Here is a 16,727-nt window from a genome sequence, read left to right on the forward strand (position 1 = left end):
GTAAACGCCATTTCCCATTTCCGTGACTTAAACCAGGACTAAACTAGGATTAAACCATTTTCAGTCCTGGTCTGGTCCCGGTCTCAATCCTGGTCTTTCTGGTTTGGTTCCAGACATGATTTAGTCCTGATTCAGTCCTTGTTCAGTCGAATGAACGAATGATACACGGATTTTTCTCCTTTAGAAAATGCTCCAAATTCTCCATTCTCCACTCGTTCATACATACAGCCTATATTCTCGTAATATTATGACTTTATTTTGACTACGACTTTATTCTCATAAAATTACTACTTTATTCTTGTAAGTTTACGACTTTATTCTCGTAAAATTACAAATTTTTCTGGCTTCGACTTTATTTCTCATAATATTACGACTTTAATGTCAAAATGTTACGACTTTATTCTCGTGGCGCCAGCATGTTTTTTTTTGTTTTTTTATCTGACCCTTATACTCCGTCGTACATTTACAGTATGCCTTATTTGACTTTTTTTAAATGTATTTATTTACAACATACAACAAGAAAACACACAATAGCCAGAGCAGGACAATACAATAAGTACAATATGGTACAAAAACAATACAAATGCAAACAACGCCACAGCAGACGTATAAAGTAAAAAGTGTGTGTATATATGTAAGATTGTGTATGCGTATTGTGTATAAGAGCTTGGAGGTACATTAATGACAAATGTATGTGTAGTACTATGTAGAGTTTCAGCGGTATAGTGGAGAGACCTACTCTACTTAGACTTAAACAAACTTTATTGATCCACAAGGGAAATTATTTGGACACAGAAGTTCACACATCACAATATAATACAATAACAAACAATAAAAGATATAAATGGTAATAGTAAATTCTAAATAAGTAGCAAAAAAGAGGCAAAGAGACGGGTGTCAAATGAGACCGAATTATATAAATGTTTATGTACAAGTCAAAATAAATTAGAAAAATAAGTAATAAAAATAAATAAAAATAAAAAAGGTCATCAGAAGACAATGCAACAATGAAATAATGATTGACAGGACACAGGGTTATCTGTTACATAAGGGTGAGTTGTTGTACAGTTGTAGGGAGTATTATCTGTTACATAAGGGTGAGTTGTTGTGCAGTTGTAGGGAGTATTATCTGTTACATAAGGTGAGTTGTTGTACAGTTGTAGGAGTATTATCTGTTACATAAGGGTGAGTTGTTGTACAGATGTAGGGAGTATTAATCTGTTACATAGCACAGTTGTAGGGAGTATTATCCGTCACATAAAGGGTGAGTTGTGTACAGTTGTAGGAGTATTATCTGTTACATAAGGGTGAGTTGTTGTGCAGTTGTAGGGAGTATTATCTGTTACATAAGGGTGAGTTGTCGTACAGTTCGTAAGGGGAGTATTATTATGTCACATAAAGGGTGAGTTTAGGGAGTTGTACAATAAGGTGAGTTGTTGTAAGTTGTAGGGAGTATTATCTGTTACATAAGGTGAGTTGTTGTAAAGTTGTAGGGAGTATTATCTGTTACATAAGGGTGAGTTGTTGTACGTTGTAGGGAGTATTATCTGTTACATAAGTTGTAAGTTGTAGGGAGTATTATTGTAAAGTTGTAGGGAGTATTATCTGTTACATAAGGGTGGTTGTGAGTTGTTGTACAGTTGTAGGGAGTATTATCTGTTACATAAGGGTGAGTTGTTGTGGCAGTTGTAGGGAGTATTATCTGTTGGTACATTAGCACAATTGTAGGGAGTATTATCTGTTACATAAGGGTGAGTTGTTGTACAGTTGTAGGGAGTNTCTTGGAAATAAAGTACGTTTTCATAATAAGCAGAAGTTTCCTGTCCAGGAGTAATAATTTGGCGACCAGTGCGTCAGTCTTTAGACCCTGCGTCTGCTTCAGTTGCGCCATCGCTGGAATGAATCTTCAAGAATCACCTTAGTTTGGCTTCGCTGCTTTTCCCCTTGTCTTCTTCTTTCAGTGACCTCAAAAATGGACTTTCTTTTGCGGCGAACTGCTCCTGGATTCTTGTCGCCATTGCAACAAACTTTGTGCGAACTGCGAGGAAGACATAGGTCAAAAAAAGCCGCTAAGAACTGTTGCGTTGGTGGAGTAAACAGCGTCTGTGCGTCTTGCGTCTGTGGACTGCGTGACAGTCGTACGTAAACCACGTACCGGCGGCGCAGGCAAGTCAGTTACGCTAGAAACGTAGGGAGTTTGATTGACAGCCTGTCAGCTCACAGATAACGAGGCAGTGTCGTTATCTATTGGCAATGTTTAGCCCCACCACGTCCAGAGTTGATGAATTTTTATTCTCTTTTTTTTGGTCATTATAATTACAAGGCTACTGCACCTCTATAATGCTATCATTGATAATTTGAACAAAAAAAAAACAAAAAACATTTTGACCCAAGTATTTTGCTTCATTACACTGGAACCCACCCTCATTACTGGGTAAAATCAGACTGATAGAGAAAAAAAAAAAAAGGTTGTTGTATGAATTGTTGTTCTACTACAAACTTTGAACATCAACTATAGTATCCAGTGGACGGAATATTCTGGAGGGCATGGCACTTTTTCATTTCCTATATCAGTGTGTAACATTTTTGTTTTGCGTCCTTTGATTTTGGTTGAATTTTTCTTTTGTTTTTATTGTACTGTTGTGAGTTGGACCATATAATTTCTGAATTTGTTTAATTGTAAATTAGTTTAATTTGTTATGCAGTTAAAGTTCTAAGTTCTATAAAGTTCTATAAAAAGAAGGAATGGCTCAGTGTCGGTAAGTGTTAGTGGCCTCAGTTGTCTTTAAAATGTACAAAGTTTGGACTGTATCACCAAAAAATTGATTAAAACAATTTGTGCTGGATTAAATTTTATGACTCATCTTTTTTTACATTAAATAATTGAAAGTAACTAAGTAACTTTTACTCAAATTACATTTTAAATGAAGTACTTTTTTAGTTTTACTGGAGTAGATTTTTAGATGCTTACTTTTACTTTTACTTGAGTAAGAATTAAGCAAAGTAAAGACTTTTCAGTACTTTTGCCACCTCTACTCCTTCCTTGGAAAAAAGCATACTGCAGTTACCGTAAATTCCAGACTATAAGCCGCTAATTTTTTCTCACACTTTGAACCCTGTGGCGAATAAAACAATGCGGTGAATATATGGACGGATTCTTTATTTGGCACATTGTCCATTCATATATGCGGTCAATGGTTTGGTTAACACATGGATCTAGGGTTCACATGAAGTTGCTACACTAGCTTGCAATATTGTCAGTGCACTCAAATAGTTTATCGCCGTGTTATAAAATAAGTTACGATGCTAAATGAACATTAGTGAGGGGGATACGTCTTACCCGTGCGCGTAAATGACGAGAAGAAACGTGTCAAACTTCAGTAGCCGGACGTCCACTCAGACCTGATCAGCACACCTATCCCCGCTCCAGAGAGAGTCGGAAATCTGCTGAAATCCTCCAAGACACTGACATGATCCAGACAGGACAGAGGCTCTTTCTGCAGGAGACATGCGCAGTAGAGCGCGAGGAGAAAGACGGGGATGATTTGTTTTAAGGTATCAGGTATTTTGAGCTTCATACACACACCCTCCTCGTGGAAAGCGCACGAAAAATGCAGATGATGCAGCTTTTAAGTGAACGCCGATTGATGTGACTCTTGAAAAAAGAAACAGAGCTGCTCCACGTGAGCTCGGCATCAATGAGTCGATGGTGAGATTTTGGCGACGGCAGCGTGACGAACTGACTCGATGCAAAAAGACGACAAAAACTTTCAGAGGTGATAAAAACAGAACTTGGAAACGTTCTTGAAGATGTGGACACCAAATTTAGTTGGTGCAGCTTTTATTCAGGTGCCCTCAATAGTCCGGAAAATACGGTAATTAGCTTTGACTGATATGGAGCACAAAGTCACACCCCTGGACGAATTGTAGAGAATTTAGGGAGTCACTTTTTGAACGGGAAAACGTCTTCAAAATGTCGAAACCTACAGAATTCCTGCTGGATCCCATGTTAATGAGATCATAATACCTCTTACCGCGTGGTCGCAGACAGACCCGTGTACCTGCGCCGTGCTGTGACCTTCCCCCCGGCCGCCTAATCACATGCACGTCCCACGGCGGCGCTCATTACCCCGTCCTGACTCCTGCGGGTCACATGTCCGCACCTCACCTCCGTCACACGCCCTGCTCTCCGCGACTCCACCTCTGCTCGCCGAAACTCACCCCTCGCTCTGTGTAATTACAATACATTACACACGGCCCGCAGAAAATGAGACCAGCCTAAATAAGATTCATCCTCCCGGGACTGTGAACTAAAGCAACCCTGCGTAACCTTGCAGAGCCCTCACCTTCCCCAACCCCCACGTCTCTATTTCTGAATGCATATTATATTATTAGCCTGGCCTTACTTATGCGCCGGTGACTCTGTCGTGTAGTGGAAAAACACGTACGTCCTGTCAATCATCAGATCATTTTTGCGCTGTTTCCTTCCGACTTCTTGTGTATATAGCTGAGATATTCTTATTACTTATTTCAATTTTATTTTTACTTGTACGTATACATTTTTACGATGGAGTATAAGGGTCAGATAAAAAAAAAATAAAAATGCTGGCACTACGAGAATAAAGTCGTAACAATTTCACATTAAAGTCGTAATATTATGAGAATAAAGTCAAAGCCAGAAAAAGTCGTAATTTTACGAGCATAAAGTCATAATTTTACGAGAATAAAGTCAAAGTTAAAATAAAGTCGTAATATTATGAGAATAAAGTTATAATATTACGAGAATGAAGTCGTAATAAAATCAAAGTCAAAGTGAAAAGTGCGGCAGAAGAAGAACCTTGTTTTTCAATATAAAACTAAAAATAAGAAAAGGAACAACAATTTTCTTCATTATTTGCGCCTCCGGACTGAACCAGGACTAAACCAGGACTAAACCAGGACTAAACGAGGTCCGAGACCAGACCGGGACTGAGACCAGAAGTTAGACAAGGACTGAGTCAGGGACCAAGACTGAGACCGGGATCAGACAAGAACTGAAAAATGGTTTGGTCCTGGTTCAGTCTTGGTTCAGTCCATATGCCGCATCGCATTTTAAAGTCACGTAAACGCCATTTCCCATTTCCGTGACTTAAACCAGGACTAAACTAGGATTAAACCATTTTTCAGTCCTGGTCTGGTCCCGGTCTCAATCCTGGTCTTTCTGGTTTGGTTCCAGACATGATTTAGTCCTGATTCAGTCCTTGTTCAGTCGAATGAACGAATGATACACGGATTTTTCTCCTTTAGAGAAAATGCTCCAAATTCTCCATTCTCCACTCGTTCATACATACAGCCTATATTCTCGTAATATTATGACTTTATTTTGACTACGACTTTATTCTCATAAAATTACTACTTTATTCTTGTAAGTTTACGACTTTATTCTCGTAAAATTACAAATTTTTCTGGCTTCGACTTTATTCTCATAATATTACGACTTTAATGTCAAAATGTTACGACTTTATTCTCGTGGCGCCAGCATGTTTTTTTTTGTTTTTTTATCTGACCCTTATACTCCGTCGTACATTTACAGTATGCCTTATTTGACTTTTTTTAAATGTATTTATTTACAACATACAACAAGAAAACACACAATAGCCAGAGCAGGACAATACAATAAGTACAATATGGTACAAAAACAATACAAATGCAAACAACGCCACAGCAGACGTATAAAGTAAAAAGTGTGTGTATATATGTAAGATTGTGTATGTGTATTGTGTATAAGAGCTTGGAGGTACATAAATGACAAATGTATGTGTAGTACTATGTAGAGTTTCAGCGGTATAGTGGAGAGACCTACTCTACTTAGACTTAAACAAACTTTATTGATCCACAAGGGAAATTATTTGGACACAGAAGTTCACACATCACAATATAATACAATAACAAACAATAAAAGATATAAATGGTAATAGTAAATTCTAAATAAGTAGCAAAAAAAGAGCAAGAGACGGGTGTCAAATGAGACTGAATTATATAAATGTTTATGTACAAGTCAAAATAAATTAGAAAAATAAGTAATGAAAAATAAAAATAAATAAAAATAAAAAAGGTCATCAGAAGACAGTGCAAACAATGAAATAATGATTGACAGGACACAGGGTTATCTGTTACATAAGGGTGAGTTGTTGTACAGTTGTAGGGAGTATTATCTGTTACAAGGTGAGTTGTTGTAAAGTTGTAGGGAGTATTATCTGTTACATAAGGGTGAAGTTGTTGTGCAGTTGTAGGGAGTATTATCTGTTACAATACAGTTGTAGGGAGTATTATCCGTCACATAAAGGTGAGTTGTTGTACAGTTGTAGGGAGTATTATCTGTTACATAAGGGTGAGTTGTTGTACAGTTGTAGGGAGTATTATCTGTTACATAAGGGTGAGTTGTTGTACAGTTGTAGGGAGTATTTATCTGTTACATAGAGTTGTAGGGAGTTATCTGTTACATAAGGGTGAGTTGTTGTACAGTTGTAGGGAGTATTATCTGTTACATAAGGGTGAGTTGTTGTAAAGTTGTAGGGAGTATTATCTGTTACATAAGGGTGAGTTGTTGTACAGTTGTAGGGAGTATTATCTGTTACATAAGGGTGAGTTGTTGTGCAGTTGTAGGGAGTATTATCTGTTACATAGCACAATTGTAGGGAGTATTATCTGTTACATAAGGGTGAGTTCTTGTACAGTCGTAGGGAGTATTATCCGTTACATAAGGGTGAGTTGTCGTAAAGTTGTAGGGAGTATTATCTGTACATAAAGTGAGTTGTATACAGTTGTGTGTACATAAGGGTGAGTTGTTGTGTAGGGTATTGTTACATAAGGTGAGTGTTGTAGTTGTAGGGAGTATTATCTGTTACATAAGGTGAGTTGTTGTACAGTTGTAGGGAGTATTATCTGTTACATAAGGGTGAGTTGTTGTACAGTTGTAGGGAGTATTATCTGTTACAGTTGTAGGGAGTATTATCTGTTACATAAGGGTGAGTTTTTGTACAGTTGTAGGGAGTATTATCTGTTACATAAGGGTGAGTTGTTGTACAGTTGTAGGAGTATTATCTGTTACATAAGGGTGAGTTGTACAGTTGTAGGGAGTATTATCTGTTACATAAGGGTGAGTTGTTGTACAGTTGTAGGGAGTATTATCTGTTACATAAGGGTGAGTTGTTGTACAGTTGTAGGGAGTATTATCTGTTACATAAGGGTGAGTTGTTGTACAGTTGTAGGGAGTATTATCTGTTACATAAGGGTGAGTTTGTACAGTTGTAGGGAGTATTATCTGTTACATAAGGGTGAGTTGTTGTACAGTTGTAGGGAGTATTATCTGTTACATAAGGGTGAGTTGTTGTACAGTTGTAGGGAGTATTATCTGTTTACATAAGGGTGAGTTGTTGTACAGTTGTAGGGAGTATTATCTGTTACATAAGGGTGAGTTGTTGTACAGTTGTAGGGAGTATTATCTGTTACATAAGGGTGAGTTGTTGTACAGTTGTAGGGAGTATTATCTGTTTAATGTGAGTTGTTGTACAGTTGTAGGGAGTATTATCTGTTACATAAGGTGAGTTGTGCAGTTGTAGGTGAGTTGTAGGGAGTATTATCTGTTACATAAGGGTGAGTTGTTGTACAGTTGTAGGGAGTATTATCTGTTACATAAGGGTGAGTTGTTGTACAGTTGTAGGGAGTATTATCTGTTACATAAGGGTGAGTTGTTGTACAGTTGTAGGGAGTATTATCTGTTACATAAGGGTGAGTTGTTTGTACAGTTGTAGGGAGTATTATCTGTTTACATAAGGGTGAGTTGTTGTACAGTTGTAGGGAGTATTATCTGTTACATAAGGGTGAGTTGTTGTACAGTTGTAGGGAGTATTATCTGTTACATAAGGGTGAGTTGTTGTACAGTTGTAGGGAGTATTATCTGTTACATAAGGGTGAGTTGTTGTACAGTTGTAGGGAGTATTATCTGTTACATTGTACAGTTGTAGGGAGTATTATCTGTTACATAAGGGTGAGTTGTTGTACAGTTGTAGGGAGTATTATCTGTTACATAAGGGTGAGTTGTTGTACAGTTGTAGGGAGTATTATCTGTTACATAAAGGGTGAGTTGTTGTACAGTTGTAGGGAGTATTATCTGTTACATAAGGGTGAGTTGTTGTACAGTTGTAGGGAGTATTATCTGTTACATAAGGGTGAGTTTTGTTGTACAGTTGTAGGGAGTATTATCTGTTACATAAGGGTGAGTTGTTGTACAGTTGTAGGGAGTATTATCTGTTACATAAGGGTGAGTTGTTGTACAGTTGTAGGGAGTATTATCTGTTACATAAGGGTGAGTTGTTGTACAGTTGTAGGGAGTATTATCTGTTACATAAGGGTGAGTTGTTGTACAGTTGTAGGGAGTATTATCTGTTACATAAGGGTGAGTTGTTTGTACAGTTGTAGGGAGTATTATCTGTTTACATACAGTTGTAGGGAGTATTATCTGTTACATAAAGGTGAGTTTGTACAGTTGTAGGGAGTATTATCTGTTACATAAGGGTGAGTTGTTGTACAGTTGTAGGGAGTATTATCTGTTACAGAGGTGTACAGTTGTAGGGAGTATTATCTGTTACATAAGGTGAGTTGTTGTACAGTTGTAGGGAGTATTATCTGTTACATAAGGGTGAGTTGTTGTACAGTTGTAGGGAGTATTATCTGTTACATAAGGGTGAGTTGTTGTACAGTTGTAGGGAGTATTATCTGTTACATAAGGGTGAGTTGTGTACAGTTGTAGGGAGTATTATCTGTTACATAAGGGTGAGTTGTTGTACAGTTGTAGGGAGTATTATCTGTTACATAAGGGTGAGTTGTTGTACAGTTGTAGGGAGTATTATCTGTTACATAAAGGTGAGTTGTTGTACAGTTGTAGGGAGTATTATCTGTTACATAAGGGTGAGTTGTTGTACAGTTGTAGGGAGTATTATCTTACATAAGTTGTAGGAGTATTATCTGTTACATAAGGTGAGTTGTTGTACAGTTGTAGGGAGTATTATATTACATAAATGTGAGTTGTTGTACAGTTGTAGGGAGTATTATCTGTTACATAAGGGTGAGTTGTTGTACAGTTGTAGGGAGTATTATCTGTTACATAAGGGTGAGTTGTTGTACAGTTGTAGGGAGTATTATCTGTTACATAAGGGTGAGTTGTTGTACAGTTGTAGGGAGTATTATCTGTTACATAAGGGTGAGTTGTTGTACAGTTGTAGGGAGTATTATCTGTTACATAAGGGTGAGTTGTTGTACAGTTGTAGGGAGTATTATCTGTTGGTTTACAGTTGTAGGGAGTATTATCTGTTACATAAGGGTGAGTTGTTGTACAGTTGTAGGGAGTATTATCTGTTACATATAAGGGTGAGTTGTTGTACAGTTGTAGGGAGTATTATCTGTTACATAAGGGTGAGTTGTTGTACAGTTGTAGGGAGTATTATCTGTTACATAAGGGTGAGTTGTTGTACAGTTGTAGGGAGTATTATCTGTTATAAAGGTGAGTTGTTGTACAGTTGTAGGGAGTATTATCTGTTACATAAGGGTGAGTTGTTGTACAGTTGTAGGGAGTATTATCTGTTACATAAGGGTGAGTTGTTGTACAGTTGTAGGGAGTATTATCTACATAAGGGTGAGTTGTGTACAGTTGTAGGGAGTATTATCTGTTACATAAAGGTGAGTTGTGTACAGTTGTAGGGAGTATTATCTGTTACATAAGGGTGAGTTTGTTGTAAGTTGTAGGGAGTATTATCTGTTACAGTTGTAGGGAGTATTATCTGTTACATTGTTAGGGAGTATTATCCGTCACATAAGGGTGAGTTGTTGTAAAGTTGGGAGTATTATCTGTTACATTAGGTGAGTTGTCGTAAAGTTGTAGGGAGTATTATCTGTTACATAAGGGTGAGTTGTTGTACAGTTGTAGGGAGTATTATCCGTCACATAAGGGTGAGTTGTCGTAAAGTTGAGAATAATGATAATTACATTTATGAATGAAATGTTTTTACTATAGAGAACATGAAGAGATGGAGGAACATAGAGTTAGACTTATGGGTCACATTATGTTTCTTATTCTGATTGGTGTCCACTCGGGGTGTAACACTACATGAATTCGTGCCAAACCGTTTTGGTACCGTTAGGTTTAGTTCGATCAGGGTTGTGCACGAGTGAGTTCGAGCAATTAGTGTGTGTTTACATTCCACCACTACATGTGCAGCTACATGGAGGCTCAGCTCTTTAATAATCACAAGAGAACTCATCCGTGACCGCGGTGACAGTGTTTCCTGCAGCGCTTTATAGTTAGGACGGCCACCTTGACAACAGTTGCCCTCCACTTTGACTACGTCCCTCCGAACCACGTGAATCCTCGCAAAACTACAAAACTAGACAATGTGGAGACAAGTTGGGATTTCTGGCCAAAAAAAATTAAAATTGAGTAAAACTTCATCCTGGAACTTTCTGCACTTTAATTTTTGAGAAGTTTTGTTTACTGTTCACAAGGATTTTTTAAAATATATATATACATTTGTTGCTTATTTGAGAATATTTCATTTAACTTATTAGCATTACCAACCAGGACTAAACCAGGACTAAATCAGGTCTAAACCAGGACTAAACTAGATCTAAACCAGATCTAAACTAGATCTAAACCAGGACTAAACCAGGACTAAAACCAGGTCCAAACCAGATCTAAACTAGATCTAAACCAGGCCTAAACCAGGACTAAACCAGGACTAAAAACCAGGTCTAAACCAGATCTAAACCAGGACTAAAACCAGGTCTAAACCAGGACTACAACCAGATCTAAACCAGGACTAAACCAGGACTAAAACCAGGTCCAAACCAGATCTAAACTAGATCTAAACCAGGACTAAACCAGGACTAAAACCAGGTCCAAACCAGGTCTAAACTAGATCTAAACCAGGCCTAAACCAGGACTAAACCAGGACTAAAACCAGGTCTAAACCAGATCTAAACCAGGACTAAAACCAGGTCTAAACCAGGACTACAACCAGATCTAAACCAGGACTAAACCAGGACTAAAACCAGGTCCAAACCAGATCTAAACTAGATCTAAACCAGGACTAAACCAGGACTAAAACCAGGTCCAAACCAGGTCTAAACTAGATCTAAACCAGGCCTAAACCAGGACTAAACCAGGACTAAAACCAGGTCTAAACCAGATCTAAACCAGGACTAAACCAGGTCTAAACCAGGACTAAACCAGGACTAAAACCAGGTCTGAACCAGGACTAAAACAGGACTTAACAGGATTTAACAGGACTAAATCATGCTCACCACTACATGTGCAGCTCCATGGAGGCTCAGTTCTTTAATAATCACAAGAGAACTCATCCGTGATCGCAGCGCTTTATAGTTAGGACGGCCACCTTGACAACAGTTGCCCTCCACTTTGACTACGTCCCTCCGAACCACGTGAATCCTCGCAAAACTACAAAACTACAGTCGTCACGCTGCAGTCCGCACTTTCACTTTTTCGCTGGCCCCCACCCCCCTGGCCTGGCACTTACTGCAGACAATGTGGAGACAAGTTGGGTTTTCTGGCCAAAAAAAATTGAAAATTGAGTAAAACTTCATCCTGGAACTTTCTGCACTTTAATTTTTGAGAAGTTTTGTTTACTGTTCACAAGGATTTTTTTAAATATATATATACATTTGTTGCTTATTTGAGAATATTTCATTTAACTTATTAGCATTACCAAGCAGCTCGTTGCATTTATTTTATTTTCCCGTTTGTATAAAGTTAAAACAAATGTTAGGTTTAATAAACACACAAATAAACAACAAGTAAATGGTTTTGCATTTTGTTCCCAAACTGTTCCAAAAATGAACCGAACCGTCACCTCAAACCCAAAGTACCAAACCGTGATTTTTGTGAACCGTTTCTTCTCAATCTCGCCGCTTATTTAACATTTATTTTGACTGTTTATATGTTTTCTCTTTATTATTATATTATATTGTCAGTGTTGGGGAGTAACAGATTACATGTACTGGAGTTACGTAATCAGAGTACAAATTATGAGTAACTGGTATTCGGTTACAGTTACTGTTTCAGTGAGTGGTAATTGGATTACAGTTACTTGGTTGAAATAAATGGATTACACGGCGCTATTTTCCTGTTTTCACATTATTTTTATTTTCATTTATTTATTTATTTTTTTGGAAACTAAACCAGGTCTAAACCAGGACTAAAACCAGGTCCAAACCAGGTCTAAACTAGAACTAAACCAGGACTAAAACCAGGTCTAAACTAGATCTAAACCAGATCTGAACTAGATCTAAACCAGGACTAAGCCAGGACTAAACCATGACTAAAACCAGGTCCAAACCAGGTCTAAACTAGATCTAAACTAGATCTAAACCAGATCTAAACCAGGACTAAACCAGGACTAAATCAGGACTAAAACCAGGTTTAAACCAGGACTAAAACCAGGTCTAAACTAGATCTAAACCAGATCTAAACCAGGACTAAACCAGGACTAAATCAGGACTAAAACCAGGTCTAAACCAGGACTAAAACCAGGTCTAAACTAGATCTAAACCAGATCTAAACTAGATCTAAACCAGGACTAAACCAGGACTAAAACCAGGTCTAAAATAGATCTAAACCAGATCTAAACCAGATCTAAACCAGGACTAAAACCAGGACTAAAACCAGGTCTAAACCAGGACTACAACCAGGTCTAAACTAGATCTAAACCAGGACTAAACCAGGTCTAAACCAGGACTAAACCAGGACTAAAACCAGGTCTAAACTAGATCTAAACCAGGACTAAAACAGGATTTAACAGGACTAAATCATGCTGCGCGGACGTGTCTCCTCCTCTTCTATCAATAATATTTTTTAATACGGTTCAGTTTCCTCGTCTTTGCTTCTCTACAGCAAACCAAGTCATCCAAAGTATTCAGATTACATGACTCACTTTAAGTACTTTACTGAATTCCGTTACAAACTACATTTTGGGGTGTGTAATCTGTAATCTGTTGGGTTATACATTTTAAAAGTCACCTTCCCCAACACTGCATATGGTGACGCGTGAGCCGCCGTGTCCGAGTAATTTCCCTCGTGGATCAATAAAGTTCGTCTATAAGCCTAAAGAAGCGCCTCCATTCGTCTTCCGTCATAACAGCGAAAGCACAAAGCCTCGAGTCGGAGTGAAACGTACGACTAAACTGCCGTAAACGACTCTGGCAGTGACTTGATAAAGCGTCTCCGTGTTATTTCAATCATTAGAGGCTTTAATTGCTCCTTGCTATAATGAACACATTACTAATTGATAAGGAAACCGGTAACAGTAAAAAAAAAAAAAAAACTGCAAAAAAACTGGGAATGGGCCCCACCTGCACGGGGTAAATCTGTCTTCATATCAGCTGTGTGACTTTTGCCCGAGCAGACAATAGATTAAACAATGAATGAATGATTTATTATGTGTCGTTGTCATGGTATTTAGATGGATGAGTGTACAAGCGGCGTGACCTCACTTCCTTGTTGTGCGCCGTGTACGGGAGGATGTGAGCGGAGGAGGGGGGTCGGCCCGGAGCTGCTCGCGGGGGGGGGGGGGGGGGCGGGGCGGGGTCAGGCTCACCACCGGCCACTGACAGCGGCGGCCACTTGATCAATGATCCCTGCCTGGAGAGTGTGTTTGGAGAGAGAGTGTGTGTGTGTGTGTGTGTGTGTGTGTGGAGGAGGGGAGGGGAGAGAGAGTGCAGCCGTGTGGGTCTGTGTGAACTTCAAACGCTGGGAGGGACAGGACAGAGGTGTGTCAGGAAACAGAGAGAGAAAGTAACTGCCTCGTCTTCCAGTGGGCTCCGTCTCTCTCTTCTCTCTCCTCGCTCCTCTCTCGGTTCGGACTCCCTTTCTCCTCCTTTCTCAGTCTGGCCTCTCTCTCTTTTGTCTCCATCTTTCCTCTTTCTCTCTTCTCTCTCCTCTCTCAGCCTGGCCTCTCTCTCTTCTCTGTATCTCTTCTCTCTCTCTTCTCTCTCAGTCCAGCCTCCTTCTCTCCTTTCAGCCTGGCCTCTCTCTCTCTTCTCTCCATCTTTCCTTCCTCTTTCTCTCCTCTCTCTTCTCTCTCCTCTTCTCAGCCTGGCCTCTCTCTCTTCTCTGTATCTCTCTCTCTCTCTCTCAGTCCAGCCTCCTTCTCTCCTTTCAGTCTGGTCTCTCTCTCTTCTCTTCATTACTTCTCTCTCTCTCTCTCTCTCTCTCTCCTCTCTCTTCTCTCTCCTCTCTCAGCGTGGCCTCTCTCTCTTCTCTCCATCTCTCCTCTTTCTCTCTTCTCTCTCCGCTCTCAGCCAGGCCTCACTCTCTTTTCTCCATCTCTCCTCCCCCTCTCTCCTCTCCCTGTCCAGCCTCCTTCTCTCCTCTCTCAGTCTGGCCTCTTCTCTTCTCTTCTCTTCATTTCTTCTCCCTCTCTCTTCTCTCTCTTCTCTCTCCTCTCTCAGTCCAGCCTCCTTCTCTCCTTTCTCAGCCTGGTCTCTCTCTCTTCTCTCCATCTTTCCTTCCTCTTTCTCTCCTCTCTCAGCCAGGCCTCCCTCTCTTTTCTCCATCTCTCCTCCCTCTCTCTTTTCTCTCCTCTCTCTGTCCAGCCTCCTTCTCTCCTCTCTCAGTCTGGCCTCTCTCTCTTCTCTCCATCTCTCCTCTTTCTCTCTTCTCTCTCCTCTCTCAGCCTCTGGCCCCTGTCCTCCCTCTCTCATCTCTTTCCTCTCTCCTCTCTCAGCCTGGTCTCTCTCTCTTCTCTGTATCTCTCCTCTCTCTCTCTCTCTCTCTCTTCTCTCTCAGTCCAGCCTCCTTCTCTCCTTTCAGCCTGGCCTCTCTCTCTTCTCTCCATCTTTCCTTCCTCTTTCTCTCCTCTCTCAGCCAGGCCTCACTCTCTTTTCTCCATCTCTCCTCCCTCTCTCTTCTCTCTCCTCTCTCTCCTCTCTCAGCCTGGTCTCTCTCTCCTTCTCTGCATCTCTTCTCTCTCTGCCTCAGGCCTCTGTCCTCCCTCTCCCTTCTCTTTCCTCTCTCTCCTCTCTCATCTTGGCCTCCCTCTCTCCTCTCCTCTCTCTCCTCTTTCATCTCTTAGTACAGCCTCTTTCTCTTTTCTCTTTATCTCTCCTCTTTCCTCTCTCCTTTCTCAGCCTCTGGCCCCTGTCCTCCCTCTCTCGTCTCTTTCCTCTCTCCTCTTGGCTTCCCTCTCTCCTCTCTTCCCGTTCCTCTCTTCTCTCTCAGCCTGGCCTCTCTCTCTTCTCTCCATCTCTCCACCTTCTCTCTTTTCTCTCCTCTCTCAGCTTCCCCTCCCTGTCTTCCTTCTCTTCTCTTTTTCTCTATCATCTCTCTCTCAACCTGGCCTTCTCTCCTCTCCCTCGCTTCTCTTTTAGCCTGATCCTTCTCTCTCTCTCTCTCTCCTTCCTTCCTCAGTCTGGCCTCCTTCTCTCTTTCTCTCCTCTCCCTCTCTTCTCTCTCAGCTTGGCCTCCTTCTCTCCTCTCCCTTTCTCCTCTACCAGCCTGGCCTCCCTTTCTCTTCTCTCTTCTTTTTTCTCAGCCCGGCCTTCCTCTCTTCCCTCTCTTCTCTCCTCTCTCTCTAAGCTTGGCCTCCTTCTCTCAACCTGGCATCCCTCTCTCTTCTCTCAGTTTGGCCGGCCTCCTCTCTCTTTCTCTTTATCTCTCCTCTTTCCTCTCTCCTCTCACAGCCTGGCCTCTCTCTCTCTTCTCTCCATCCCTCCTCTCTTTTCTCTCTCAGCCTGGCCTCCCTCTCTCCTCTCTCTTCTTTTTTCTCTCTCATCTCTCTCTCTCTCAACCTGGCCTTCCTCTCTCCTCTCCCTCGCTTCTGTCTTAGCCTTGTCGCTCTCTCTCTCTCCTCTTCCTACCTCAGTCTGGCCTCCTTCTCTCTTTCTCTCCTCTCCCTCTCTCCTGTCTCATCCTGGCCTCTCTCTTCTCTCATCTCTTCTCTCTCTCTCTCTCAGTCCGTCCTTCTTCTCTCCTCTCTCAGCCTGAACTCCCTCTCTCCCCTCTCCTCTCTTTTCTCTCATTCGTTTGCTCTCTCAACCTGGCTTCTCTCTCTCCTCACCCTCGTTCCTCTTTTAGCCTGCCCCGGCTTTCTCTCTCTCATCTCCCTCTCTCCCTCTCTTCTTCTTTCTCAGCCTGGCCTCTCTTCACCCTCTCTCTTCTCTCTCCTCTCTCAGCTTGGCCTCCCTTTCTCTTCTCTCTTCTTTTTTCTCAGCCTGGCCTCCTTCTCTCCCCTCTCTTCTCTTTTCTCTCCTTTCACAGTTTCCCTCTCTTCTCTTCTCTTCTCTCTCTTTCTCTAAGCTTGGCCTCCTTCTCTCAACCTGGCACCCCTCTCTCCTCTGTCAGTTTGGCCGGCCTCCCTTTCTCTTTTCTCTCTTTTCTCTTTCCTCAGCTTGGCCTCCCTCTCTCCTCTTTCCTCTTCTCTTCCTTTCTCTTCTCCTCTCTCTCTCTCTCTCTCAAATGGGTTATTCTGACGATGGCCCTGACAGCCCATGGTTTGGATTTTGATTTATGTTCCTGTGAAGCTCAAATCAAAGATTCCATCTACTGCTGCTTTATGGCAGCTGGGATGATGAATGGTGCAGTCTCTCGGTCAAACCAAGCCTCTGTGTCTTTGCCCCACATTTTAATTGCTAAAGTAGCCAGTCATCGCTCAGCCCTCCTCTCCTCCCCTCCTCATCCT

Source organism: Boleophthalmus pectinirostris, unplaced genomic scaffold (assembly GCF_026225935.1).
Source record: "Boleophthalmus pectinirostris isolate CB_2022bp ecotype Guang Dong unplaced genomic scaffold, ASM2622593v1 HiC_scaffold_2, whole genome shotgun sequence".
In the NCBI taxonomy this organism is placed as follows: domain Eukaryota; kingdom Metazoa; phylum Chordata; class Actinopteri; order Gobiiformes; family Gobiidae; genus Boleophthalmus; species Boleophthalmus pectinirostris.